We start from the raw sequence: 27,972 nt of genomic DNA, 5'->3' as shown, positions 1-27,972 counted from the left end.
CTAGCTTTCCCATTATGTCAGTTGTAGTATGGTAAACTTTAAGACTGACATACATCAATATAAACAAAAATAAAACTGTATTTAAAACAAAACACGCAAAGCATCGTCCCAGAAATAGAAATAGCTATTAGAGACTTCAAAAAAATATAACATAAACATATAACATCTTCTTAGGTTTACACCTTGATGCCCAACCTAATTCGATCTGCGGGCCATTATAATTTCCCACACTCGTCTCGCGGGCCTCATGACCGGAATGGTACAAACACGAAATAAAATAAACCTGTTCTACGCTTTGTACCGACGTTTCGATGGGCCGGATGAAACCAAGTCGCGGGTCAGGGCCATATCTGGCATCACTGGTGTAGACGAAGTAACTCATTTTGATATTTATATCCAACATTTGTGATATTATAAAAATTTAAGATTTGGAATTTGACTTTTATTTTGATTTATCCTGCTATTTACTAAAGCTTGAAGATATACATGTATTGTACAGAGTTGTTACCATTAAACAATTTTAATAAATATCCCATCTACTAAATGACATTCATAGGTTGTTTGGTCATGACTTTAGTGCCCCCAAGAATGTCACAATTATCTCACATCGAGGCCAGGCTTCTGTGGTCACGTTCCCTGATATCAAGCGATGTGCGGAGTCCAGTAAATGTTTGCAATAATTGACTAGGAGACGAACCAGCCCACATGTCCCCATGTGAATAGCATCTATACACGGTTAAATTGGCCAGGGACCTACTTGACAGCAGATCTTAGATACATCTCATGACTGATAATTGAAGGAGACGTCTAAGAACTACATCTCATGAATGGGAAGTAAAAGAACGTATCCTTATAGTGGAGGCTTAAGCTAAGTAAAGATTAAAATTGGGCATGTAGTAGTATACCAAACTGATACATTAATATACCAAACAGATACATTAGTACTAAACAGATACATTAGTATACAAAACTGATACATTAGTATACCAAACAGATACATTAGTATACCAAACAGATACATTAGTATACCAAACAGAAACATTAGTATACCAAACAGATACAGTAGTATACCAAACAGATACATTAATATACCAAACAGATACATTAGTATACCAAACAGATACATTAATGTACCAAACAGATACATTAGTATACCAAACAGATACATTAGTATACCAAACAGATACATTAGTATACCAAACAGATACATTAGTACTAAACAGATACATTAGTATACCAAACTGATACATTAAAATACAAAACAGATACATTAGTATACCAAACAGATACAGTAGTATACCAAACAGATACAATAGTATACCAAACAGATACATTAGTATACCAAACAGATACAGTAGTATACCAAAACAAATACAATAGTATACCAGGCAAATACATTAAAATACCAAAACAGATACATTTGTATGCCAAAACAGATACATTAGTATACCAAACAGATACAGTAGTATACCAAACAGATACATTAGTATACCAAAACAGATACATTAGTATACCAAACAGATACAGTAGTATACCAAACAGATACATTAGTATACCAAACAGATACAGTAGTATAACAAACAGATACATTAGTATACCAAACAGATACATTAGTATACCAAACAGATACATTAGTATACCAAACAGATACAGTAGTATACCAAACAGATACAATAGTATACCAAACAGATACATTAGTATACCAAAAAGATACAGTAGTATACCAAAACAAATACAATAGTATACCAGGCAAATAAATTAAAATACAAAAACAGATACATTTGTATGCCAAAACAGATACATTAGTATACCAAACAGATACAGTAGTATACCAAACAGATACAGTAGTATACCAATTAGATACATTAGTATACCAAACAGATACATTAGTTTACCTAACAGATACATTAGTATACCAAACAGATACATTAGTATATCAAACAGATACATTAGTATACCAAACAGATACATTAGTATATCAAACAGATACAGTAGTATACCAAACAGATACAGTAGTATACCAATTAGATACATTAGTATACCAAACAGATACATTAGTATACCAAACAGATACATTAGTATACCAAACAGATACAGTAATATACAAAACAGATACATTAGTATACCAAACAGATACATTAGTATACCAAACAGATACATTAGTATACCAAACTGATACAGTAGTATACAAAACAGATACATTAGTTAACAAACAGATACAATAGTATACCAAACAGATACAATAGTATACCAAACAGATACATTAGTATACCAAACAGATACAATAGTATACCAAACAGATACATTAGTATACCAAACAGATACATTAGTATACCAAACAGATACAGTAGTATACCAAACAGATACAGTATTATACCAAACAGATACATTAGTATACCAAACAGATACATTAGCATACCAAACAGATACATTAGTATACCAAACAGATACATTTGTATACCAAAACAGATACATTAGTATACCAAACAGATACAGTAGAATATAAAAACAGATACAGTAGTATACCTAACAGATACATTAGTATACCAAACAGATACATTAGTATACCAAACAGATACAGAATTATACCAAACAGATACAGTAGTATACCAAACAGATACATTAGTATACCAAACAGATACAGTAGTATACCAAAACAGATACAGTAGTATACCAAACAGATACATTAGTATACCAAACAAATACATTAGTATACCAAACAGATACAGTAGTATACCAAAACAGATACATTAGTATGACAAACATATACAATAGTATACAAAACGATACTTATCAAGTGCTAACAATTTAAAGAGATAAGTTTAACAAGCGTATACCACGTTATTATGCAGCCATCCATTTGAAAAATAGTAACGTGACGCAGAAAGAAAAGTTGGTCAAAAAGAAAAGTTGGACAGAAAGAAAAGTTGGACAAAAAGAAAAGTTGGACAAAAAGAACAAGATTACAAAGAGAGTTTGTGTTACACAAACTCAGAGGCGGCCCCCGTTGAAGTCGGATCCCTGTCGGATCTGCATATTCGCAAATAATATTCAAGAGGTGATTTAATTTTGATGTAAAATGTTTTACACGTTTCGGATGTTCCTTCAGAGTTGAAGATAATTACTTCCTAGTCCAAACCTCCCGCAGGACGACGGGGGATGGGAGCGGGCAGGGTTTGAACCCTGGGCCATCCATAAATCTGAACGACAGTCCAGCGCGCAAACCGCACGACCAGGCAGCCATCCGATGGTCAAAGGTAATAATGTTTCAAAGATTCATTTGCCGTAAATTTAAATTTAAATTTAATAAAAAAATAGTAGATTAGTTTTAGTATATTAAAACATTACAATATTGATCAAAACGTTTGGAAATGAAAATCTACACTTTTTTTTTACACTTTAAGTTTAGAAATTGAAATTCTACATCTTAGTCTATTTTAGTCTAAACTAGATCTAGAAATTCTAGATCTAGACTCTAAAATAATTTTAATTAGAATATAAATCCAGATCTAGATATACTGTAATAAAAATCTAGATCTAGTTTAAAAAATCTAGATTATATCTAAATCAAGATATCATTCCTTTTTTAAACGCGAGTCACATAACGAGGCTTAATGAACATTACTATACCGAGTTCTTTTTTCATTTCATTTGAAGAATTAATTCCATATAACGTCAGAGGGAAAAAAAACACTACGTCACACGGCCTAGCTAGACTAAAAATCGCCTTCATCTATAAGAGCCATTTATCGAGTGTTCATAGACTTTGGTGCACCGAGTGCGTTCTTTAAGCATTTCATTTAAAGAATTCATTCCATATGACGTCAAAGGAAAAAAAAACACTACGTCACACGGCCTAGCTAGAATAAAAATCGCCTTTATCATTACGAGCCTTTTATCGAGTGTTCATAGACATTGGTGCACCGAGTACGTTCTTTTAGCATTTCATTTAAAGAATTCATTCCATATGACGTCAAAGGAAAAAAAAAACACTACGTCACAAGGCCTAGCTAGACTAAAAATCACCTTTATCAACACGAGCCATTTCTCGAGTGTTCATAGACATTGGTGCACCGAGTGCGTTCTTTTAGCCTTTCATTTAAAGAATTCATTCCATGTGACGTCAAAGGAAAAAAAAACACTACGTCACACGGCTTAGTTAGACTAAAATATGTTTTCATTAATACAAGCAATTTTTTCGAGGGTTAATAGACATTGGTGCACCGAGTGCGTTCTTTTAACATTACATTTAAAGAGTTCATTCATATGACGTCAAAGAAAAAAAATTCCATTACCTCACAATAGGCTAGTACCGGTACCATAAAAAAAATGTCTTTATTTACACGAGATATTTAACGAGGGTTCATAGACATTGGTGCACTGAGTTCTAATAGATATTATTTAAAATGGATCAAAGCCACATTGTTTTTGCGTTTTGTCTGTCAGTCTGTCTGTCCGTTATCTTGATATAAAAAAAACAACTAAAAGTTATTAAAAATTTATTAACCTTTATTTTACGTTTCAAAACATCGCAATAATTTTTAGGTATGAACACAATTGAAAAGTTTATATAATAGATTGTTCCGGATGTTTGTATAAATAGTAAAAGAAAAAGAGAATTTCAGATAAATGTAATACCGTTAATTAAATTTTTTGGATGGTCTCGTATAAAAATTAGATGTACTACAGCCACGTGGAGAGATTTTCATACCTTACTTTGGTGTTTGGATTCTGTTTTCCTTAAAAATCGGAACATAATATTAACGATAATTAGATTTTTTAATGTTTTAGGTAGAAAGTTAAATGTACTGTAAGAGAGTAGTGAGTTAAAATATTTTTCATAAAAATCCGTAAAAAAATTATTTCGTAAATGAGAAGATTATTTGTTTATTAATTAGAAGAGGGAGTTCAAACAATTATTTGGCGTTAGTAGATTTTTAAATAAATTCGGAAATTTCTGGCGACGATTTGTAAGAAACAAAATCCGGAACTTTCTTTATCGATTACAAAACTTCTATGTTATGTTTTACAAGAAAATTAAATGTCTAAAAAGTAATTTTCAGTAATCAATTCTAGTAAATTACTTTTTTTAAAAGCCTTATGCGATTTCAAACAATCATTAGGCATAATTCATGTTTTATAAAACAATATCCGGAACATTTTTACACTTAATGAAATATAAGTCAGTATAGAGATTATGATTTAGCATTAATATGCTATTTACATAAAAAACGGAACAACATATTATTGATAATGTGTTTTTGCAACGTTTAAGCATGGAAATAGAATGTAATATAAGTTAGAAGAGCAAACAAACATTTGTTGGCGTTGATTAGTTTTGCACAAAAAAATCCGGAACAATCAATTTTAGATACTTAAAACTATTGAGATGTTATGGGAGGAACATTAAAGGGTAAATCAGATTTTCAATAGCTTTTAGAGTTCTAGTTTTTTAAATCTAATCGTGACAGACAGACCGACCAACAGACAAAACGCACAAAAATAAGCTTCTTTTATTCGGATGGGGGCACTAAACAAAAAATAAATAAAATCTGATTTTTAAAAAAAGTTTAAGGAATTGGTTTAGCACCTGATCATGTTGCGACGTTACGCTACTGCACGAAAATCGCTGTATAAAAAGTCCATTTAAAAAAATGTGCGTGATATTTACATACAAAGTGCATTATTAGCTTTTATAAACAAATAGAAATGTTTTCTTTTAATTTTAGCAGCTAGTTGACCAGAAAAAACGTCTTTAACTATTATTTGTATTTGTTGTAAACATTTCCTGTACATTTTAAAAATATATTTGACTTAGTGATACTGAAAATACACAAAAATTGTCCATCTTTGTTAGCATATTGTAACATTGCCTCCCTTACATTTACGTAATTGTTTTAGAATTGGTGTATTTTTATGAAAAAATCGCTTGCATAATTAATTTTATAAATTAAACGGTTTGCTTTTAGAAAACCAAAAGTAGCCGTTGCACCTAAACTTTTCAAGCCGGATTTAATGATGAAATAATATTTTTCATATCTCTTCTAGTTTTCGAGATCTGAGTGTGACAGACGGACAGACGGACAGACGGACAGACGGACAGACGGACATTTTGCACAAACCTAATAGCGGCTTTTTCCCCTTACGGGGGCCGCTAAAAATTGGACAGAAAGAAAAGTTGGACAAAAAGAAAAATGGGACAAAAAGAAAAGTTGGACAAAAAGAATAGTTGGACAGAAAGAAAAGTTGGACAGAAAGAAAAGTTGGACAAAAAGAAAAGTTGGACAAAAAGAATAGTTGGACAGAAAGAAAAGTTAGACAAAAAGAAAAGTTGGACAAAAAGAAAAGTTGGACTGAAAGAAAAGTTGGACAAAAAGAAAAGTTGGACAGAAAGAAAAGTTGGACAGAAAGAAAAGTTGGACAGAAAGAAAAGTTGGACAGAAAGAAAAGTTGGACAGAAAGAAAAGTTGGACAAAAAGAAAAGTTGTAGAAAAAGAAAATTTAGGCAGAAGAAAAGTTGGACAGAAAGAAATTTGGACAAAAAGAAAAGTTGGACAGAAAGAAAAGTTGGACAAAAAGAAAAGTTGGACAAAAAGAAAAGTTGGACAAAAAGAAAAGTTGGACAAAAAGAAAAGTTGAACAGAAAGAAAAGTTGGACAAAAAGAAAAGTTGGAGAAAAAGAAAAGTTGGAGAAAAAGAAAAGTTGGACAGAAAGAAAAGTTGGACAAAAAGAAAAGTTGGACAAAAAGAAAAGTTGGACAGAAAGAAAAGTTGGACAGAAAGAAAAGTTGAACAAAAAGAAAAGTTGGACAAAAAGGAAAGTTGGACAAAAAGAAAAGTTGGACAAATAGAAAAGTTGGACAGAAAGAAAAGTTGGACAGAAAAAAAAGTTGGACAAAAAGAAAAGTTGGACAGAAAGAAAAGTTGGACAAAAAGAAAAGTTGGACAGAAAGAAAAGTTGGAGAAAAAGAAAAGTAGGACAAAAAGAAATGTTTTACCAAAAGAACAATTGTTATAAGGAAAAAGTATTTTTTAAACAGTTATTTAGAATAAAATGTCTGGAAAACAAACGTTTTTTTACTAAATATTTAGAAAGTATTTTCTTCGTATTAAAAATGAAATATTTTTAACAAAAAACGTAACAAGAAAACTTAGCTAATCACTTTGTGATGTCAAAAGTTTAACGCACAATTTTCATGTGAAAAAAACCTCAACAAAACTATCCCAACAAATTTCTCTTCATATCAGTCATTGAGTTTGTCGTGCAATAGATTCTGGGTCTAAATTTTTGGTTCCTTTTTAAATAACGGCTATGATCCAGAACAATCAATGAACGGTTGGTGGAGGCATCTTCCATTGTTCGTTTGGCTCGCTTTTCTTCTAGAGCTGAGGTCATTTTTTGTTTATTTTCATAACTATCTCTTTAAGTCCCATTAGTGAAAAACAGATGATTTGAGGCAAATAGATGGTTAGACCGAGGCGCAGTGGCTGAGCGGTAAAGCGCTTGACTTCCGAACCGGGATCCGGGGTTCGAATTCTGGTGAAGCATTGGGCGAAGGCTTCCTCAACAGGGATTCGACATAGGCGACTTTCAAAGACATCTAGTGCCCACGGATTTCGGTCTTCTAAGAAGGTGCAACGCCATGTTAGACTTGTTTTTGTTTTCTATGTTCGGCTGTATCAGTATATTTACAAAAACGCATTCCTATACAAGTAATCCTACTACCTTTAACATTTAATGGTGCCCCTATACTCAAATTACGACCCCTACGAGCGATCGTGACACTACAAAATGACATAAAGACTTTCTGGTGTTTCATATAAACAAACAAATGCTTAATTAGACATTTTCTTATTATCAAAAAAAAAATTAGAACTGATAAATATTTACAAATATCTAATTATAATTATTCATCAGAGAATATCAAATTTTTAAAAGAATCCAGAGAACAGAAGTCAGAGCAGGAAGAATTAAAAAAAAAACTCAAAAGAAATCTGAATGGAAGGATGTTTTGAAGTGGTTTAAGTTAAGTCATAAGTCCGAACTGTGAGGCTGTTTAGGTCTAAATCTTTGTATCTAGTTTAACCATATTTTCTCTAACTTCTATTTCTATAACTTATCATGTTTTTCAAATTTCTGAATGTTTACTCCTACATCAGATTTAATAGACTCTCCTTGGAATGGTAAAGAAGTATATTGCTTGGACTAGTTTATTTCAAAATGAGGAGGGACAGGTGTATCACGTGCAACGAGGTTTACATTTTGTACAAGGATCGAAACAGTAACAGTTTTCAGTAAGGAATTGAATTTTTTTAATAGCTGTTTCTTACAACCTTCAATGAAGTCCAGTTGGAAATGGGCGCCGATAGAAAGGATTTTATCAAGTTATCGGTGGAGACGCGACAAAATAGAACGGACGAAATAGCGCTATTTCGTCCGCGCTTTTTGTCGAGGAACTGACGATCGCGAAAACTGTCAGAGGGTTGAGTCGTGACTTTTACGAGGCGCACAGCCACCGGTTCCGGTCCGCTCTTTATAAGCTCTTATTTTTCTAATAACCTACACTGCAATAGACACTATTCCGTGGGATCAAATCTTTGCCCATTGTTGACGATCCCTAATTTGGAACGGCATGGAGGACTTGTAGGACTGGGTTGTGAGGGCTACACCGATCATAATCAATGATTTACATTTTCATAAATAGTTCTAACACTTAGGGACGAGAGGACTAAAGATTTATTCATGAAACTAAAAAAAAAACATCTTTTAATACTGTCTCTGATCTAAACGATTGTCTGTGCAACAAACAAAGTACTGAATGCTCAGTTTGAATATATTTCAAGAACATTTATGACAAAAAAAAATATATAAAAAAAAAACGAAGCTTATATTTAGCGTACTTGTATCGATAAGTCTGGATCAGTCATGTAATGAGATTTGTAATAGATCTCGACTTACAATAAAAAGCATTTTTAAAAATACAAAGAAAGTGAGGAATGACCTAAATTCCAACTCATGGCTCTGAAGGTGAAAACAGCAATAAATCAGCCCATGATTATGGACGATTCAATCGTTATTCGTTATCCATTGTTTCTATAGTCACGTCCTATTTTTCATGTTGTGTTCACTAAGTTTCAGACGACGACCTACAAAGGGGACTAATTCAGATTATACCACCAAATTATTTCCCTTCGTCTAGATACCAAACAAAATAATTAACTAATTGGTAATTTTTTTTTATTCTTGTGTTAGTTAAAAGAAATAAATGTGCAAAACTTTAGCTTGATCTGAGATTGTGTGTGGGAGAAATAAAGTGCACAAACTTCTTACCAGACAAAGAGACAGAGTGAGTTGTAATACGCTTTGTAATGACATGAAAACTATCTGACTATAGCCACTACACCAATTACAAGTTCAGTCTATTCTTAGAAACATAAGAAGATTGTTACTTAAAAGCATTATTTACAACGCTGAAATGTAAACAACAAAAATTAGTTCCTCAAAGCTCTAGACATTTAGTGTGCCTGCACTTTCTTTAAATTGTCTGGTCCAGGGTCCCCTGAGTGACGTTTGCTATGTCAAGGCGCTTGACATATTTAGATTTTTTTTTCTTCTCTTTACCGATTCGAGATTCCATCTGGGAAATGGGATTTCCATAGAAGAGTGTTTCTTCCAATGTCTTTCATGGTTAGTTCATTGCAGAGGGAAAAAAATAAAAGCACCTTTACAAACAAGTCTATATGTGAAAAATATGTGAAAAATATGTGAAAAATATGTGAGAAATATGTGAAAAATATATGTGAAAAATATGTGAAAAATATGTGAAACATATGTGAAAAATATGTGAAAAATATGTGAAAAATATGTGAAAAATATGTGAGAAATATGTGAAAAATATATGTGAAAAATATGTGAAAAATATGTGAAAAATATGTGAAAAATATGTGAAAAATATGTGAAAAATATGTGAGAAATATGTGAAAAATATGTGAAAAATATGTGAAAAATATGTAAAAAATATGTGAGAAATATGTGAAACATATGTGAAAAATATGTGAAAAATATGTGAAAAATATGTGAAAAATATGTGAAAAATATGTGAAAAATATGTGAGAAATATGTGAAAAATATGTGAGAAATATGTGAGAAATGTGTGAAAAATATGTGAAAAATATGTGAAAAATATGTGAGAAATATGTGAAAAATATGTGAAAAATATGTGAGAAATATGTGAAAAATATGTGAGAAATATGTGAAAAATATGTGAAACATATGTGAAAAATATGTGAGAAATATGTGAGAAATGTGTGAAAAATATGTGAAAAATATGTGAAACATATGTGAGAAATATGTGAAAAATATGTGAAAAATATGTGAAAAATATGTGAGAAATATGTGAGAAATATGTGAGAAATATGTGAAAAATATGTGAAAAATATGTGAAAAATATGTGAAAAATATGTGAAAAATATGTGAGAAATATGTGAAAAATATGTGAGAAATATGTGAAAAATATGTGAAAAATATGTGAAACATATGTGAAAAATATGTGAGAAATGTGTGAAAAATATGTGAAAAATATGTGAGAAATATGTGAAAAATATGTGAGAAATATGAGAAATATGTGAGAAATATGTGAAAAATATGTGAGAAATATGTGAAAAATATGTGAGGAAGAACAAGGCTTTGACTAGAACGTTTAGTTTCTTGAAGCAATGTTAAGACATATAATACTATTAACGTCAGTAAGTTAGGTCAGTATTAGTATATAGGTTCACGGTTGGAGAAAAGAGTGTGGGACAATAACTTGCTGACTAACAATACGAAAAACCCTTAGTCTACTGGACCTGTGTGAAACATGGTCAACCTACTCATGGCAGGAAAAAAAAACTGAATATGTTTCGACTCCCCATTTAAAGTGATCTTCAAAATAAGGAGGCAAGATAAAATAACCAAAGCGGAAGTGCTATGAAGATCAGGGTGCCTGGCATCCGCTGTGTCATTAGCAACAGACGCCTTGCCTGCTTTGGCCACGTTCATAAAATGCCACAAAATCGACTTCTACAAGACATTTTGTATATTACAGGATATTACAGAAGGCAGGAGAACCGCTGGTCATCCACTTTTAAGTTATACTGTTTGTAAATGCGAGATGAAGCTGTTCAAAATCATGTAAAATGTAAAATGGCATAAGTTTCTGTGGTCCACGGCTAAAGAGGGTATCATCGACTATGAATATTTGTGCCAAATTTTTAAGAGAAGCTTGAGAAAAAACGTATAAGATTTTTTATTAGACGGAAGGAGTAAGTTAATTTAATCCTTTTAATAAAAATAAACTAAACCGTATTTGACAGAAGAAGTAAACTACTGTTATTAATAACTTCATTTTATAACCTCTCACATTTGTAACTCTGCCTGTGTTATAAATAATATTCTACATTTACTTTGTCTATTTTGTTGATGTAACAGTTGTATGGTTTAAATCTGTTTCGTGTTTTTATTGTTTCCAAAACAAAGGTGGTCTTCTGATTACTTTGTTGTCAACAAAAGTTCTATTTCTTTAAATAAAAAGCACAAACAAAATGGAGGAAAATGAAACATTTAAAACAAAAAAAAAAATCACACACAAACACCCACAAGAGATTTTCAGAAATTTTTTTACTGAAGACGCTTGCTCAAAATATGTCTAAAGAAACAAATACTCACACAGTAACAAACACACACAAATGTTCTGAGAGCACAGAAAATTGATTTGTTTGGAGAAGTTTGCTTTATTAGAAAATAGAAATTCTAGGCATTTAATAACACAATTAAATAAAAAAAAATATGAACATTGACAGATAAAATATAGACGGGTAAAAACTTTAAATATTACAGAAAACAACAAAAATACCCATTCTTTTAAACGAAAAAGTTTGACATTTCTAAAAAAATTATTTATTTTGTGATAAATGAAAGAAGAGATAAAAAAATATTAAAGAAACAAAATATAAAATTATTTTAGAAAAAAAATAAAAAGAAAATATAATAATAAAAGAAACAAACGTTAACAACTATATTTCTGAATAATATAGAATTCAGTTACCTTTTTATATAGAAAATAATTATTTACCAATAATCAAGTCACTAATTAGTTCATTTATAGTTATAATCTTTTAGTTAGGTACTAAAAATTAATATGTAAAGTTCCAACTTGATTTTAGAATTGGTATGCTATATAACAAAATATATACACATTTTTAGGAAAATTTAACATTGTACAGTATAGTATAATTTGATAAGTAATAAGAAAATGTACCATAGATATTGTTAAATTTAAACTGAGCTTTTGTGTTAAAGCTATCTTTGCAATTTCGTACATTCTGCATCTTTTATGATGTTTTCGACAGTGAGACGTTTCTAACAATATAACCAAACCAGCTCAGTATTTGTCTCTTTATAATTATAGATTCTGTGTAAACTTTTGACAAACAAACAATTTCAAAGACATAAAACAGAAATACAATGTATTACTGGTATTTCACTAAAATGTACCAGTTTAAAATTTTCTAAAAAGACTTTTAAATATATATATCAATAGAATTTTATTCTTTTATTATAAAAAATTGTAAAAATAAATTATACATAATATGCTATTCTTAAATTTCACTTAAAAAAATAATGTTTAGGATAAAAAATGCAAAAATATGTTAAAAAAAAGTCTAAAGAGTTCTCTGTCATTGTACTACAGAAATAAAAGACAGAAAGTCAACGTGAAAGAATAATAAAACTAAAAAAAAGATAAAATCAATTTTTAATAAATATCAATATAACAAGATTAACCATATTAAAGGTCAACCTTATAAAAATATAAAATATTATCTTTTTTTTTTAAAATACAGTTTAAAATCATATAAAATCATATAAAAAAGTTTTAAATCATAAAAATTTACAATTTTGAAGAAATATTTGTAAAATAAAGCTAGAACATATTCTGTATATTTATCTTACGAAATTCTCATTTAAGTGGTATGTTTTTATGACCTTAATTTGATAGATTTGTGTCAGCTTTGTGGCATTTTCGTAGAGTGTTGGCTTATAGAGCTTAAAGTACTAGTCTCTAATCTCACCGAAAGCAATATTTTTTTTTACTTTTTCTATTCTTTTTTTTTTGTACTATATGAACATATGTACTACGATATCCGAATAAATTAAAAATTCTGTTTTTTTCAAATTTTTTTCGTAGAAAATCCAGAGATTTGCCAATTTACAGTTTTACTTCGTTCATCTATCTCTCTTTGCAATTTTATACATTCTGCATCTTTAATGATAATTTTGACAGTAAGACGTGTCTAAAAGTATGCCTGTTCAATTTTGTTTTTTAAAGGGCTTTTTCCTATAGTCTTTAGTGAGATATGTTTTGGCCACTTGGCACGTATTATGTGTCGCAACCATTTCTTGCTGAATGCCTTGACCTAGCCTGCATTGCTATTGGTACTCTCCATGTCTGTGCGTGATGCGATTGCCCACGTCGACTTCGACTTGCTCCGCTTCTGCGGCTTTATGAATTTTAAATAGTATATTTCAAAAGAAATTTATTTTCTAAAGTTTATATAATAACAAGCCGTAAAACAAATTGTATATATATTATGCTTTTCTAAATTTTTCTTTTCAATTACGAATTTTTCAGGACAAAAAATGCAAAAATTTGTTCATAAAAAGTCTAAAGAGTTCTCTTTGTCATTGTACTACAGAAATAAAAGAAGGAAAGTCAATGTCAAAGAACGATATGTTTTGGCCACTTGGCACTTATTATGTGTCGCAACCATTTCTTGTTGAATGCACTGACCTAGCCAGCATTGCTATTGGTATTCTCCATGTCTGTGCGTGATGCGATTGCCCACGTCGCCTTCGACTTGCTCCGCTTCTGCGGTTTGCAAAGTATGTCTAAAAGTTACTTATTTCTGGGACTTAGTTTAAAATCTTAACGTATTATTTTCTAACAGGATATCAAGATAAACGCTTCTACTATTGAATAAGGCACCGATCATTTTTAAGAAACCTCTAACTATCTTGTTCGTCAGCCGCCTGCATCAATTTGGTCTCTTGTATGTCATTTCTAGCAAGATGGCACCAATGCCGGTCTTAATAGCGTTTTTTGAGACGCACTTTTATTACAATCAACTTTCAGCTTGCCAAACACGTTTGTCCCTCTAACAGGATATATAACCTTACTAGCGTAATTGTCGAAAATATAAGCATCTTTATTTACGAAACTGACTAGGAGAAAATGATTTTTTTAAAGTCCGGTTCTATAAATAGCTTACATAAGTCTATCTAAAATTGGTTTAACTTGGACAAAACTAATTGTTTGCAAGTCTACACAATTCTTTTTTTTATTAACTAAACATTTTAGAATGACATATACTTTATATAGAGACCTAAACTTTAAGATCAAATCTCTTTCTAAGTTGTTGTTTAAATATTTTCTATTTTATTTCTTTTAGTCTATATCGGGGTTTTTAAATATACCTTATTACAATCTTCGTTTCTAATTGACCGGACTAGTAGAATTTCTAAAAGGATGTTTTAAAAAGATAGGTTACGGTTTCGACACTTTTGCGGAACAAGATGCATTTTAACCACTTAAAACTATATAAAAAAGATATTCAATGTATTACTGGTATTTCACTGAAATGTACCAGTTTTAAAATTTTCTAAAATGAATTTTAAATAGTATATTTCAAAAGAAATTTATTTTCTAAAGTTTATATAATAACAAATCGTAAACAAATTGTATATATATTATGCTATTCTAATTTTTTCTTTTCAATTACGAATTTTTCAGGACAAAAAATGCAATAATTTGTTCATAAAAAGTCTAAAGAGTTTTCTTTGTCATTGTACTACAGAAATAAAAGACGGAAAGGTCAACGTCAAAGAACGATAACTACCAAAAAAAATAATGAAATCTATTTTTAATTTACATCAATATTACTAGATTAACCATTTTAAAGGTCATCCTTATAAAAACATAAAATATTATGTTTTTGTTTTTTAAATACCTTTCTAAATCATATAAATTGTTTTAATTCATATAAATTTTACAAGTTCAAAGAAATATTTGTAAAATAAAGCAAAAAACATTTTGTAGATTTATTATTTGAAAAGCAAATTTAAGTGGTAAGTTTTTATAAACTTAATTGAATAGATTTGTATCAGCTGGTGGCATTTTCATAGAGTGTTGGCTTTTAGGACTAAACGTACTTGGTTCTAATCTCACTGACAGCAATTTTTTTTTCTACTTTTTCTTTTCTTTTTTTGTACTAAATGAAAATATGTACCACGATAACCGAATAAATTAATAATTTTGTCTAACAAATTGGTCATTTCACTGTTTTAAGTCGTTTATCTAGCTATCTTTGCAATTTCATACATTCTTCATCTTTAATGATGATTTTGACAGTAAGACGTTTCTAGCAATGTAACCAAAACTAGCTCAGAATTTGTCTCTTTATAATTATCATACATATGATTAAATGTAAACTGACCAGTTGTGTAAAAGCGAATTACAATGATCGAGAGTACCTTGTTCCTCCGTATAATTTGTTTCAAAATGTGATTGCATTTACTTCACTTACCTGACTTAATCCTTTAGACTACCAGTAAAGCATATAGTCGCAACAGTACTTTGTCAATGTACATTGTTTTGGACAATTTTACCTTGGTCCATGTACATCCTGTCATCTTTGGCTTTTGATTTGTTGATCTCCTCAATTGATCTCACAATCTAAATCTTTCCCTGTGGGTTGCAGTTTAGAGAATGTATTACCGGTATTTCACTTAAATGTACCAGTTTTAAAATTTTCTAAAATGAATTTTAAATAGTATATTTCAAAAGAAATTTATTTTCTAAAGTTTATATAATAACAAATCGTAAACAAATTGTATATATTTTATGCTATTCTAAATTTGTTTCAACACTTGTTAGGAATAAGATGCGTTTTAACCACTTATAGACTATAGACTTTAGTGAGAGGCACCGTTAATTTTTAAGAAACCTCTAACTGTCTTGTTCGTCAGCCGCCTGCATCCATTTGATCTCTACTATGTAATGCCAATCCCATTCCAATTGCCTTTTTTGTTTTGCCCGTTCATTTTTTTTTTTTTGGTGGGCTCTTTTTTTCTATAGAATTTAGTTACATATGTTTTGGACACATTGTTTTACATTGTTTTAATTCAAATAAATTTTAAAAGTTTGAATAAAAATTTGTGAAACAATCCAGAAAACATTTTTTTTATATTTAACTTTCGAAAAGTAAATTTAAGTCGTATGTAGTTATAACCGCGACCCAGCATATTTATATCGGCAGTGTGGCATTTCCGTAGGGTTTTTGCTTTTAGAGGTTAAAGTACTGGGTTTAGTTCTCACCTAGAGCATTTTGTTTTCTTTTTTTTTTCTATTAAATGAAAATATGTACTACGACAACCGAAAAAAAAAATGATAATTTTGTCTTATACACTACGACTCATAAAATTTATATCGTATGATGGACCTCCAATTAAAGGCCTATCTGTTTTTAAAATCATTATGTTATTTTTTTGTTTAATAATGTATCAATTACTGTATGAAAGCTTTATATCTTTATAAGAAAAATAGGCCTTTTTAATCGCTATGTTTAGGGTGGCTTGCTGATTTACGAGGGTGTCATGTGGCCATAACGATGTTAAACCGCCTTTATGTTTCCCCAACTAATGTCAGATACCCATTATAGTTAAAAAGAGCCTAAAGATGTCGAAATAAATATTCCAGTCTACACCATGAATAAAACCCGGGACATCTAGCTACGGAAGCCCTAAGCGCTTTACCATACAGCCACCATTAAAATCATATGCCGTATAGATCGCAAGGTTTGAAAAGGGAATCTCAGATGAGAATCAGTGAATCATGAACTTAAGCGCAAAAACGTGAAAGCGTAGAGCTCAGGGAGAAACAGATCGTGTGTTGCCAGAAAACTTATTACCATCATTGCTACAACCTTGAGTATCGATACTCTGACAAGGCGTTTTATGTCACAATATGAACGTGTGACAAGATTTCCCGAAGTTGATTATGTATTCGACGCTAAAGTATCACTGGCTGGAAGACGTTACGAAAGGTGTCAAAGTTGGCGACGAAATCGATAACCAGGTGATTCGTAGTCAGGAGCATGCGCCCAAGGGAGTTCAACGCGTAATAGAAAAGTAATCGAGTAGGCAATATTTATTATGAGTATTTTCACCTTTCATATGATACCAGTAAATAAAAAAACGATTCTTTTTTTTTTTTTGAAAACATAAGCAATTTGTGAACTCAAGATGATGAGAATGTAAAGGTCGTAATAATTTGTAAAGAATAAAAAAAATCTTAATTGTACAGTTATGGGAGAGATGCCTAGGACTCGATAAATTTTATGGATATCATCACCCTGATTCACATGAATATTTGGACACAGTGTTAAATTCAATCAGACTCACACTGGTAATGTAAATAAAATGGTTCCCTTTCTGACTTTGAGATCAATAGGGAAATTTGTTGTGGTGGCAGGCGGTTTACGAGGGTGTAATTGGGCCAGCATAAAGACCAATCCACTTTTCTACCTAAAAATATGACAGGTACCAATTAGAGTTGATTGAGCTGGTAGGCGTCCTAAGAAATTCCGACGTTATTACAGGGTGTCGGACTCAATACCCTTAGGTTCGGAGGCTAAGCGCTTTAATCATTCCGCCACCACGCTGGTACAATTATTTATTATATTAACTTTGAGGCCTACAAAACCGAACTTCTGCATCTTCGTGTATTCACTGAGGGCAGATGTTTCGAGAAGTTAACACCGCGTCAAAAGCTGAACATGACCTGACCTAGGGCCTTTAGTTAGACTTCACTGGACTTAACTCGAAAATTTAAAATTGACTTAAAACTCTACTTGGACATTTTTTAAACAAAGATTGTATCAACTCACTCTGTCTGTCTGTTTGGTAAAAATTTGTACACGTTATTTGGCATATTTATTTCTTTTACCTGACAACACAAGAATCAATAACAAAAGAATTATTATCAATTACTTAATTAACCATTGGTAATCAATTATTTTGATTGGTATCTCGAACAAGGGAAAGAAACTGTAATTGACTGATGTGGTGGTATAAGCTGAATTAGTCACCTTTATAGGTCGTCGTCTAAATCTTAGTGAACAGAAACCTGAAAAATGGGACGAGACTATAGAAACCATTAATAACTATACAATCTTCCATAATCATAAGCCTTACACTCGAATTGTGGGTTTATGAGATATGCACTGGGGTCTACAATTATGAATCTCATTTCAGCAGGTCGTGACTTTAATTTCGACATAACGTGAATAGAAATATTAATAATTCTTTAAATTTGTATCCTGCTGCTCGAAAAAAAAATGTTACATTTAATTTTATAACTTTATTTAAATTTCTTCTTCTTCTTCTTCGTTCTCATTGTTATGTTGGAGTGTTCAGATGAGTAGACCAATACATGAGATGAACTGCGCAGTGGTTTCCAAATCAGGGAGCTCTCCATATAGTTTCCTTTCTATTGGGGTGATTTGGGGCCAATGTCTTATACGGGCCTCTTGGTATAGAGAGCAGTTTTGGAGGACTTGGTGGGCATTCTCTGGTGATACTCCACATGGGCAGATTTAACTAGTACCAATTTTGAGCTTCCGGTACATGTGTTGTCGCATTCTGTTGTGTCCGGTCCTGAGTCGAAAGATTAGACGTTGGTCTTGTCGGGATAGCTTATAGTAAGCGCCATCTTTCTTGTGATTTGGATGAGAGCTCGTCCATTTCTCATTTCTTTTATTTACGATTAATTTCTTCAATTCTTCTGGATAGAGTGCAGAGTTTATTAGTGAGTTAGTTCTCCCACTCTTGGCGAGTGTGTCAGCCTTCTCATTTCCTTCTAGTTCTATATGAGCTGGTATCCATTGAATAACAGTTTTTTTGCTGTTGTTGTTGAGCTTTGTAAGTGCTGTTCTGAGGTTTTTAATATATGAGGAATCAGAGTTTTGCAGGCTTTGGAGGGTTGTTTTTGTATCGGTTAGAAAGGCAATCAAAATAGCTTAATGTTTTCTCTTTGTTTTATCTTTGTTTTCTCTTTGTAACTTTAACTAGAAGAAATTTAGACTGTACATCGTTGAGTATTTGAAATTGGACTTCCTTCACTCCTTGTCAAACAAACGAGTGTTTGTGTGGTTTTTTTTATGACGCTAGAAGTGTCTTAAAAGCCTACAATTTTAATGAAACCTATTTTCTAGTATTTTCTTATAAGCCCACAGGTATAAAGAAACCTATTTTCTAGTATTTTCTTATAAACCTACAGGTATAAAGAAACCTATTTTCTAATATTTTCATATAAACCTACAGGAATAAAGAAACCTATTTTCTAGTATTGTCTCATAAACTTACAGGTATGATAAAACCTACTTTCTATTATTGTCTTATAAACCTACAGGTATGATAAAACATATTTTGTAGAATTGTCTTATAAACCTACAGGTATGATAATACCTATTTTCTAGTATTGTCTCATAAAATTACAGGTATGATAAAACCTACTTTCTAGTATTGTCTTATAAACCTACAGGTATGCTAAAACATATTTTCTAGTATTTTCTTATAAACCTACAGTTATAACGAAACCTATTTCCTACTTATTTTCTACTAATCTCTTTACATTCCACAAACAGATTCAATAAAATCAGATCGATCACCAACCACCTACACATCTGATGGTTAAATAACAAACTTCTCAATAGCCATCCCAAGGGATAAATGTGCCGTGACTAAAGACACAAATGTCGCGTTTTCTAGGGCTATTCCCATCCACCAGTTAACCCTGGAATCCCTATCGCACTACTGCAGGACTCGAGGAGCTTAAAGGCGTTAGCCGTAGCAGACGATCCACGAGACCAATGACTAAAACAGTACTAATGATATGCCTATTTCAAACATAACAACAAAATATATAAAGAAGACTGGGGTATACTGTACAATCATGGGAGGTACGTGGTAGGGAAGACCAGTGTGGGCTAAAGGGCAGATAATTGGAAATACATGAGCGTGGGACAAGGGAAGATAATGAAGAATAGTTTAAAGGCCACAATGCAAGGGAGATAACATAACTAAAAAGATTCGTTATGTGGTACAATATTGTTGATCCGTTGAGTACAGTAAATAGATATGTACGAAGTGGATGTTTAACTGCTATGAATGATCAAGAATATAAAGTACATATAAAGAACTGGGATTGATAAAGACATTTGTAGTTATAACAAATTATACAGACAGAAAAAGTATATATATATATAGTTAAATACTCTTCTTTTATATTAAAATTAAATACTCTTCTTTTATATTAAAATAACCATATCAACATATACCGTGCATTTGTGCACACTAGCGTGATAGTGTAGTGTGAGGTATTCATTTTATCCACACCGAAATATTCACCATTAAACTTAATAAAATAATGGATGACCATTTGTTAAGCAGTACATCCAGTGTCTCCACATTGCATTAAGGGAGCGTTCTGATATTACGCAATAACCAACAGGGGGAGGGAGAGGGAATATGTTATGGTTTGTTATAAAGTGTGAAAGGAGGGGGGGGACTGAAGATTTGTTTACGTAACAAAAGAAAAAAAAATTAAACGAAATAAGCATTTTTACATCATTTATTATTTTAACTATCGAGTCTATGTTTGTTATGTTATAACAGCGTTACAAGCCAACGTTATGTTTGTTATGTTATCACAGCGTTACAGGCCAACGTTATGTTTGTTATGTTATCACAGCGTTACAAGCCAACGTTATGTTTGTTATGTTATCACAGCGCTACAGGCCAACGTTATGTTTGTTATGTTATCACAGCGCTACAAGCCAACGTTGTGTTTGTTATGTTATCACAGCGCTACAGGCCAACGTTATGTTTGTTATGTTATCAAAGCGCTACAAGCCCTACGTTATGTTTGTTATGTTATCACAGCGTTACAATCCCTACGTTATGTTAGTTATGTTATCACAGCGCTACAAGCCAACGTTATGTTTGTTATGTTATCACAGCCTTACAAGCCAACGTTATGTTTGTTATGTTATCACAGCCTTACAAGCCAACGTTATGTTTGTTATGTTATCACAGCGCTACAAGCCAACGTTATGTTTGTTATGTTATCACAGCGCTACAAGCCCTACGTTATGTTTGTTATGTTATCACAGCGCTACAAGCACTACGTTATGTTTGTTATGTTTACACAGGGTTACAAGCCCTACGTTATGTTTGTTATTTTATCACAGCGCTACAAGCCCTACGTTATGTTTGTTATGTTATCACAGCGCTACAGGCCAACGTTATGTTTGTTATGTTATCACAGCACTACAGGCCAACGTTATGTTTGTTATGTTATCACAGCGTTACAAGCCCTACGTTATGTTTGTTATGTTATCACAGCGCTACAAGCCAACGTTATGTTAGTTATGTTATCACAGCGCTACAAGCCAACGTTATGTTTGTTATGTTATCACAGCGTTACAAGCCCTACGTTATGTTTGTTATGTTATCACAGCGCTACAAGCCAACGTTATGTTAGTTATGTTATCACAGCGCTACAAGCCAACGTTATGTTTGTTATGTTATCACAGCGTTACAAGCCAACGGTATGTTAGTTATGTTATCACAGCGTTACAAGCCAACGTTATGTTAGTTATGTTATCACAGCGCTACAAGCCAACGTTATGTTAGTTAATATGCTTTATAACTAAAACCCTACATATGTAGACGTATCTGTGAATATTGAAGAATTAATTTCCCTTGTTGGTATCAAACAAAATAATTAATGACCAGTAAATTATTAACTATATGGCTCTTTTTTTCTTTCATTTATGTCTTGTGTATGCCAGTAAATAATTGTGCAAAGTTTGGGTGTGGAAGTTATACAGACAGACGTGATCTAAGTGGACATAAGCTTTGTATAAAAATTCTAAAAAAACATTTTCCTACCTACGATCTATAGGATATAGAAAATGTCTTCTATTTCTATTGGTCAGTGAGGGTGTCATGTTGCCAGCACAAAGAGCAGCTGCAATTACTTTACCCAACTAAAGTCAGGTGCCCAGTAGAGCTGGGTGGATTAATGGGACGCCTAAAAATCCCGGTATAAAATTTCCTAGTTTTCACTCAGATTTAAACTCTGATCCTAAGCCCAGCGCTTTAGCACTCAGTCTCTACACCATATTTCTGCTAAACAATGCGGTTTTTAAATGTATTATTATTATTATGTATAATGACTCGTTCCTTGCTTGTATTAGCTATAATAAAACAAGCTAATGCCTAGAAAAATGTACGACCTATTACGAGACCGTCTTTTTAATTCACAAATTCATGTACACATGAAACAATATTAAATATAAAACACCCTAATATTTATTTGTATATGATTTTGATTTAGATAATCCTATATTCAGTTGGGAGGCGCTGTGGCTGAGCGGTAAAGCGCTTGGCTTCCGAACCGAAGATCTCGGTTTGAATCCTGATGAAGACTAGGTTTTTTTTTTATTTAGGGATCGAATGGGTACCTGGCACTCGATAAAGAAAACCAAAGGCGGTAGGTAGTTGTGCTGGCCACAAAGCAACCTTGTTAACCCTGAGCACATAAACAGATGACCATTACATCATCTGCCCTATGGATCGCAAAGTCTGAAAAGGGGAACTATATTCAGTTTAGAAAAATGCCAAACACTTAGAGAAAAAAAAAATTGATTTCTTAGTAAAAGGTAAAAGCCGATGAACAAATATTTAAAAAGTTAGAACTACAAATACGGACGATGTTTATGCCCCAACTAGCACGTCATTGGATAGATCATTCGGTGTTGAGTCAAACAAATGATGCACATTCGGATTTCATTAACGAAGAATATTTATATTATTATTTATATAAGCTGTGTCATGATTTTGTTTTGGAGAGTAGTTTCATCTCTCAGATTACGTTACATAAGCAAGTTATACGAGGACGTCCCTGTTTTGCGCTTCCCTCGTATTGGCCTCCTTGTCATCGCAACTCTTGGTATGCGTAGTTCATTTTGTCGTAGAACATGTCTCGCAAACCTCATGCGACTCTCTGTCACAAACTCACTAATTGTTCGACTCCCAGTTCGGCAAAGGATTTCCTTGTTAGAGACCCGATCTGTGTAACTGACTCCCGAAATATGCCTCAGCCATTTTTGTTGAGCCACATTTAGTCTTCCGATAGAGACAGCCGGAAATTGATTAGAAAAGCCGCCTACAGATTTATAAATAAATCTCTCTAAAGTTCATCTGGAATATTTTGGTCAAACAGATAATCAAGCAACTGACGACCAACTGAGTGTTTATTTGTTTTTTATCTAGTTTGATTTAAATTCAGTTTTGTGAATAATACAGGTACACACAGTAAGTATGGGATATTAGCCATCGAAATGAAAGTCCAGAGGTCGGCAACCTTTTGAGTCGAAAGAGCCAAAAATTACAATTTACCAATTTTTAAAGTATTTAAAGAGCCACAAACTTTTTTTCCCCCAACAATAAATAGTACCCACACAATTAATTTTTTATTTAAAAAACGAATATATTAATTCATATATTCGCGTTTTTCACACCAAATTAGATAATATATATATATATGGTTTTATTAGATAATTATTTTTCTTTCGGTAGCAGCTAAGGGAGTTACTTACAACACTAACTTGTACTTCAATAACAAACAATTAAGAAAATTCAATGGGCTTTGCATGGTTTTAGAAATGTTCTGTAGTCACAGATTAATAATAAATTACTGTAGACGTTACTAATTAATAATGATAATAACGAGACTGTCTTGATCAAGGTAGACATATATAACTAACTTTTATTTCCGTCCGATTCTTTGCTTTCGCATAAAACATAAACAACAAACAATGACGTAATATCCTCTAATATTAGCACATCTTCCTTTTGAAGCTATAATCACATCCTTCCTTTTAAAGTTCTTAATACTTATATTTACAAGGAATTTTGACAACTCGACCACTTCTGGTTGTCTTGACCGGCACAGCAAGTTCTCTAGATGTTTGTTTATAATTGTCTGTTTTTTTTTTTTGTTCTAACAGTTTGCTGTTCATTGTCTTCGTCGGTGTCATAGTACCCAGAGATGTCTTCTTCGTAGCTCTTGTTTAAAAACCGTTGATTTCGTCTGTATGTTTTCCCATCATTTGTCTTTATGATGTAAGATCTGGGTGATGGATGTTTCTTAATGACGACTGCTTTCTGCCATGTTTGTCCTAGACGAACTCTCACCTTCTCCCCGACAGAGTAGTCTTTAGGTAACCTTGCTTTTGAATCGTATTTCGCTTTGCTTTTCCTCTGTCGTTCGTTGAGTAATGTCTCTGCATTTTCAGCTACCGATGGTTTCAATAGTTTGGGATCAGTTGGAATGATGTCCCTAAGTCTTCTACTCATCAGCAGTTGTGATGGCGAATAAAGCAGTCCGCTTATCGGAGTATTTCTATACTCGAGCATAGCGAGATATGGATCTTTCCCACTTTTGTATGCTTTGTTGAATATCTGCTTTACGATACCAACATACACCTCACTTTGTCCATTTGATTGAGGGTACCTGGGACTTGATGTTGTTATCTTGAAACCCCATTCAGAAGCAAACTCTCTATATTGATAGCTATTGAATGGCATATTGTCGCTCACTATTTCTTCTGGTATGCCATGTCTAGCAAAAATACCTTTCATTGCCCTGATAACACATTCTGCTGTTTTGTTCTCTAGTCGTTTTATTTCAGGATATTTGGAGAAATAGTCCACTACAAGCAAGTAGTCATTGTTTCGCCATTCAAACAAATCTGTCGCAATCTTTTTCCATGGTCTGTCTGGTACAGCATGAGGTAGCAATTTTTCCTTCACAGCTTTGAAGTGTTTCGAACGACATTTTACAGCGAAATGATTTCTCTTTTTACATTTTCGGCATGTCTGTCCAAATGCTGGGCAATTGTATTTTCCATGAGATCCACCACAAGATCTGCAATCTCTAATGAAACTTGTGACATGATTCTTTGCCATATTTTCTTGTGAGGTTTTGAATGGCTTTCTATCTTCAGTCTTCTTTAATTTATTAGCAGCATCCCCATGTAGTCCTTTCATATCTATCATTTGGTTCTGGGTATGCTCGTCAGCACGAATTATGCTTGCTGCCTTCTCTAAAGTTAAGTCTACATCTCTCAGAAGTCTCTCTCTCACTCGATCCGACAGTATGCCACATACCAATCGATCTCTGATGAGTTCATCTCGAAGGTTGTCAAACTTGCATTCTTTTGCCAAATTCTTTAACTCAGTATAATACTGTTCAAACGTTTCTCCGTCTTTCTGCTTTCTTGAAAAGAATTTAAATCTGTCATACACAGTGTTGGACTTAGGCAAAAAATAATTCTGAAACCTTTCAATGAGTTTGTCTACAGTCTCATCTTCACATACTTGAAAAGTATTGTAGATGTCTCGAGCGGGTTCACCGATCAGGTGTAACAATAAAGCTTTCTTCACTGGCTCGGGCTTCGTATTTTTTTCAGTGGCGACCATAAACAGTTCAAAACTTTGTCTCCATTTTTTCCATCTTTCAGATACATTACCGTCTAGTGACAACGGTTTAGGAGGATCGAATAATTCCATTATTCGTACAGATTCTAGATTCTATGTCTAGATCTAGATCTAACAACATGAACTAACGACACCACAAATAAAATGTACTTTTAGCAATTTAGAAACCACTAGATCTAGAGATCTACCTGTTACCAGCACTTTAAAGCAATGTGACACTAGATTTGACACCTAATCTAACACCAGATCTGACACAAGATCTGAAACCAAATTTGACACCATGTTCTTTAGTCACAGATTAATAATAAATTACTGTAGACGTTACTAATTAATAATGATAATAACGAGACTGTCTTGATCAAGGTAGACATATATAACTAACTTTTATTTCCGTCCGATTCTTTGCTTTCGCATAAAACATAAACAACAAACAATGACATAATATCTTCTAGTATTAGCACAAAAAAGTCTGGATACATTAGGCTCATAACTTGTTTTTAGTTTCAAACACGACTCTAAATTTTCATTTGTTAGTTGACTTCTTACTGTACTTTTATTTATATATGAATATAACACTTGTTCGCACTATATGTCGATCCGAAGATAGTCAGTATCTAAAATGCCAACTTCACCTCACTGTAGCATTCTGGAAGACTATTCCATTCGTCAAATATAAGCTAAGTGCCTCAACTCGAGACATTTCTTTTAAAGTTGTCACATTTGTGGGAAGCGTGGTCGAGAGGTGATGCGCTTGAACTTGGCTTGGCTACCTAGAAGGGGGCTCGAGGTTCGACACCCGACTCGGGCAGAGTTGTGTTTACTGAGCGCCTAAAGGCAGCACGGAAAACCAACTCCTAGATACCCCCCCCCCCCACTGGTCCACAAAAGAGATTGGACCAAAAGCGCTCTGAGCATGCTATAAGCATGAAAGTAGCGCTATATAAAAACTATAATAATAATTTGTTGCGTAATGTACATATATTTCTGGACCTCCAACTTTTTCAACTTGCTTTTTGATTCTGTAAATTTTCAACTCCACAAATCTTTAGTTTCTAAATCGACCAATTGAATTTCTAGAGATCTAGTATTAATTTCAAATGGTTGAATGTGGATTACGTTACGATTTGTGTTGAGAGGATTTATTAGGAATGCTAGAATAGTTTTGTTGAACTACTCAAATCTGTCAAGAAAATCATTTTTGATTTCTTTTATAACTGTGCTGAAGTAATTTGTGTCAATATTTGCACTGGTTTTATCTCGATACTGCTTTAGACATTTAAAATGAAGTAAGTGCATATCTTCTGCAAAAAAAAAAATACTTTTTTTTTCAAAATAAACTAATTCTTCTACCAAAACATAGGCTGGGTTTTACTTTCCTTGCAGTTTTAGATTCAGCTATTTACTTTCACTGTTATATTCACCATAAAGTACAATTTTTGCGACCATTTATCGTTCTCTTATTTAGGGTGATCATTGCTTTTTTCATTTAGGAATGTATTTATTTAATTCAAGCACAAAGCAAAACGTTTCAAGCCATCGCACTTAATTGTAAAGAAGGATGTAGGAATACTGTGTCTCCATCTCGTTAAAGAGTTCAGTAAACTGAATATGGTAGAGTGCTTTTGATAAGTGGATGTTTACAATCTTGATTATCAAATGTATGACTTCAACTATTTCTGCCATAAATGTTTGGGCACAAAGCGCTTCTTGGTGTATGAAACATGTAAGAATTCGATGGTTTATTAGGCTCGAAGAATCGTTGTGGCTCCTTAATTTTTCCTGTCACACTTCTGGCTCCATCAGTTGCTGTTTAAACGATTTTATTTAACTCGATCTTATTGTCTTCAAGGTATTTCTGCACGGCATTCACTCTATCTTCCCCTCTAGTTTGTCATGAGAGTAGCAATCCTGGAAGATCTTCTTTTGGACCTTGGGAAGACATATACCAGACAAAATGGGCAACTTGTGCCATGCCTTTTATGCCGCAAGACTAGCAATTGATAAGGCAGAAGAAAGTTGAATATCTTCCACCTGGAAATATGTTACATTTGAAGATATTTTAGCTATTCTATCTTGTACTGTTTTAGCGGGTAGTGGCATATCTTTGATTTTTTTTTTCAAGGTTTCTGTTTTTTTGTTGTTTTTTTGAAATCACGAAACAGTTCTTCAGATGCACGTAGAAAGCAGTCTTTGACATACTCACCATCTGAAAATGGTTTGCCTTTTTGTACAATTTCTATTGGTACCACGAAGCTTGCCAGGTTAGCATTACTAGTTGATTGCTTCTAGCTTTGAGAAGATCATTCGCT

The 27,972-nt window shown here is 32.6% G+C and overlaps 1 pseudogene; it reads left to right on the top strand.

Moving 5' to 3' along the window:
• Positions 1 to 14: 14 nt before the first annotated feature.
• LOC129927154 (uncharacterized) lies at positions 15 to 2,225 on the top strand (annotated as a pseudogene).
• The last annotated feature ends 25,747 nt before the right edge of the window (positions 2,226 to 27,972 follow it).

The sequence above is a fragment of the Biomphalaria glabrata genome, chromosome 7 (assembly GCF_947242115.1).
Source record: "Biomphalaria glabrata chromosome 7, xgBioGlab47.1, whole genome shotgun sequence".
Taxonomy (NCBI): domain Eukaryota; kingdom Metazoa; phylum Mollusca; class Gastropoda; family Planorbidae; genus Biomphalaria; species Biomphalaria glabrata.
Note: the sequence above shows the minus strand (reverse complement) of the source record. Positions and strands in the feature narration are given on the sequence as shown.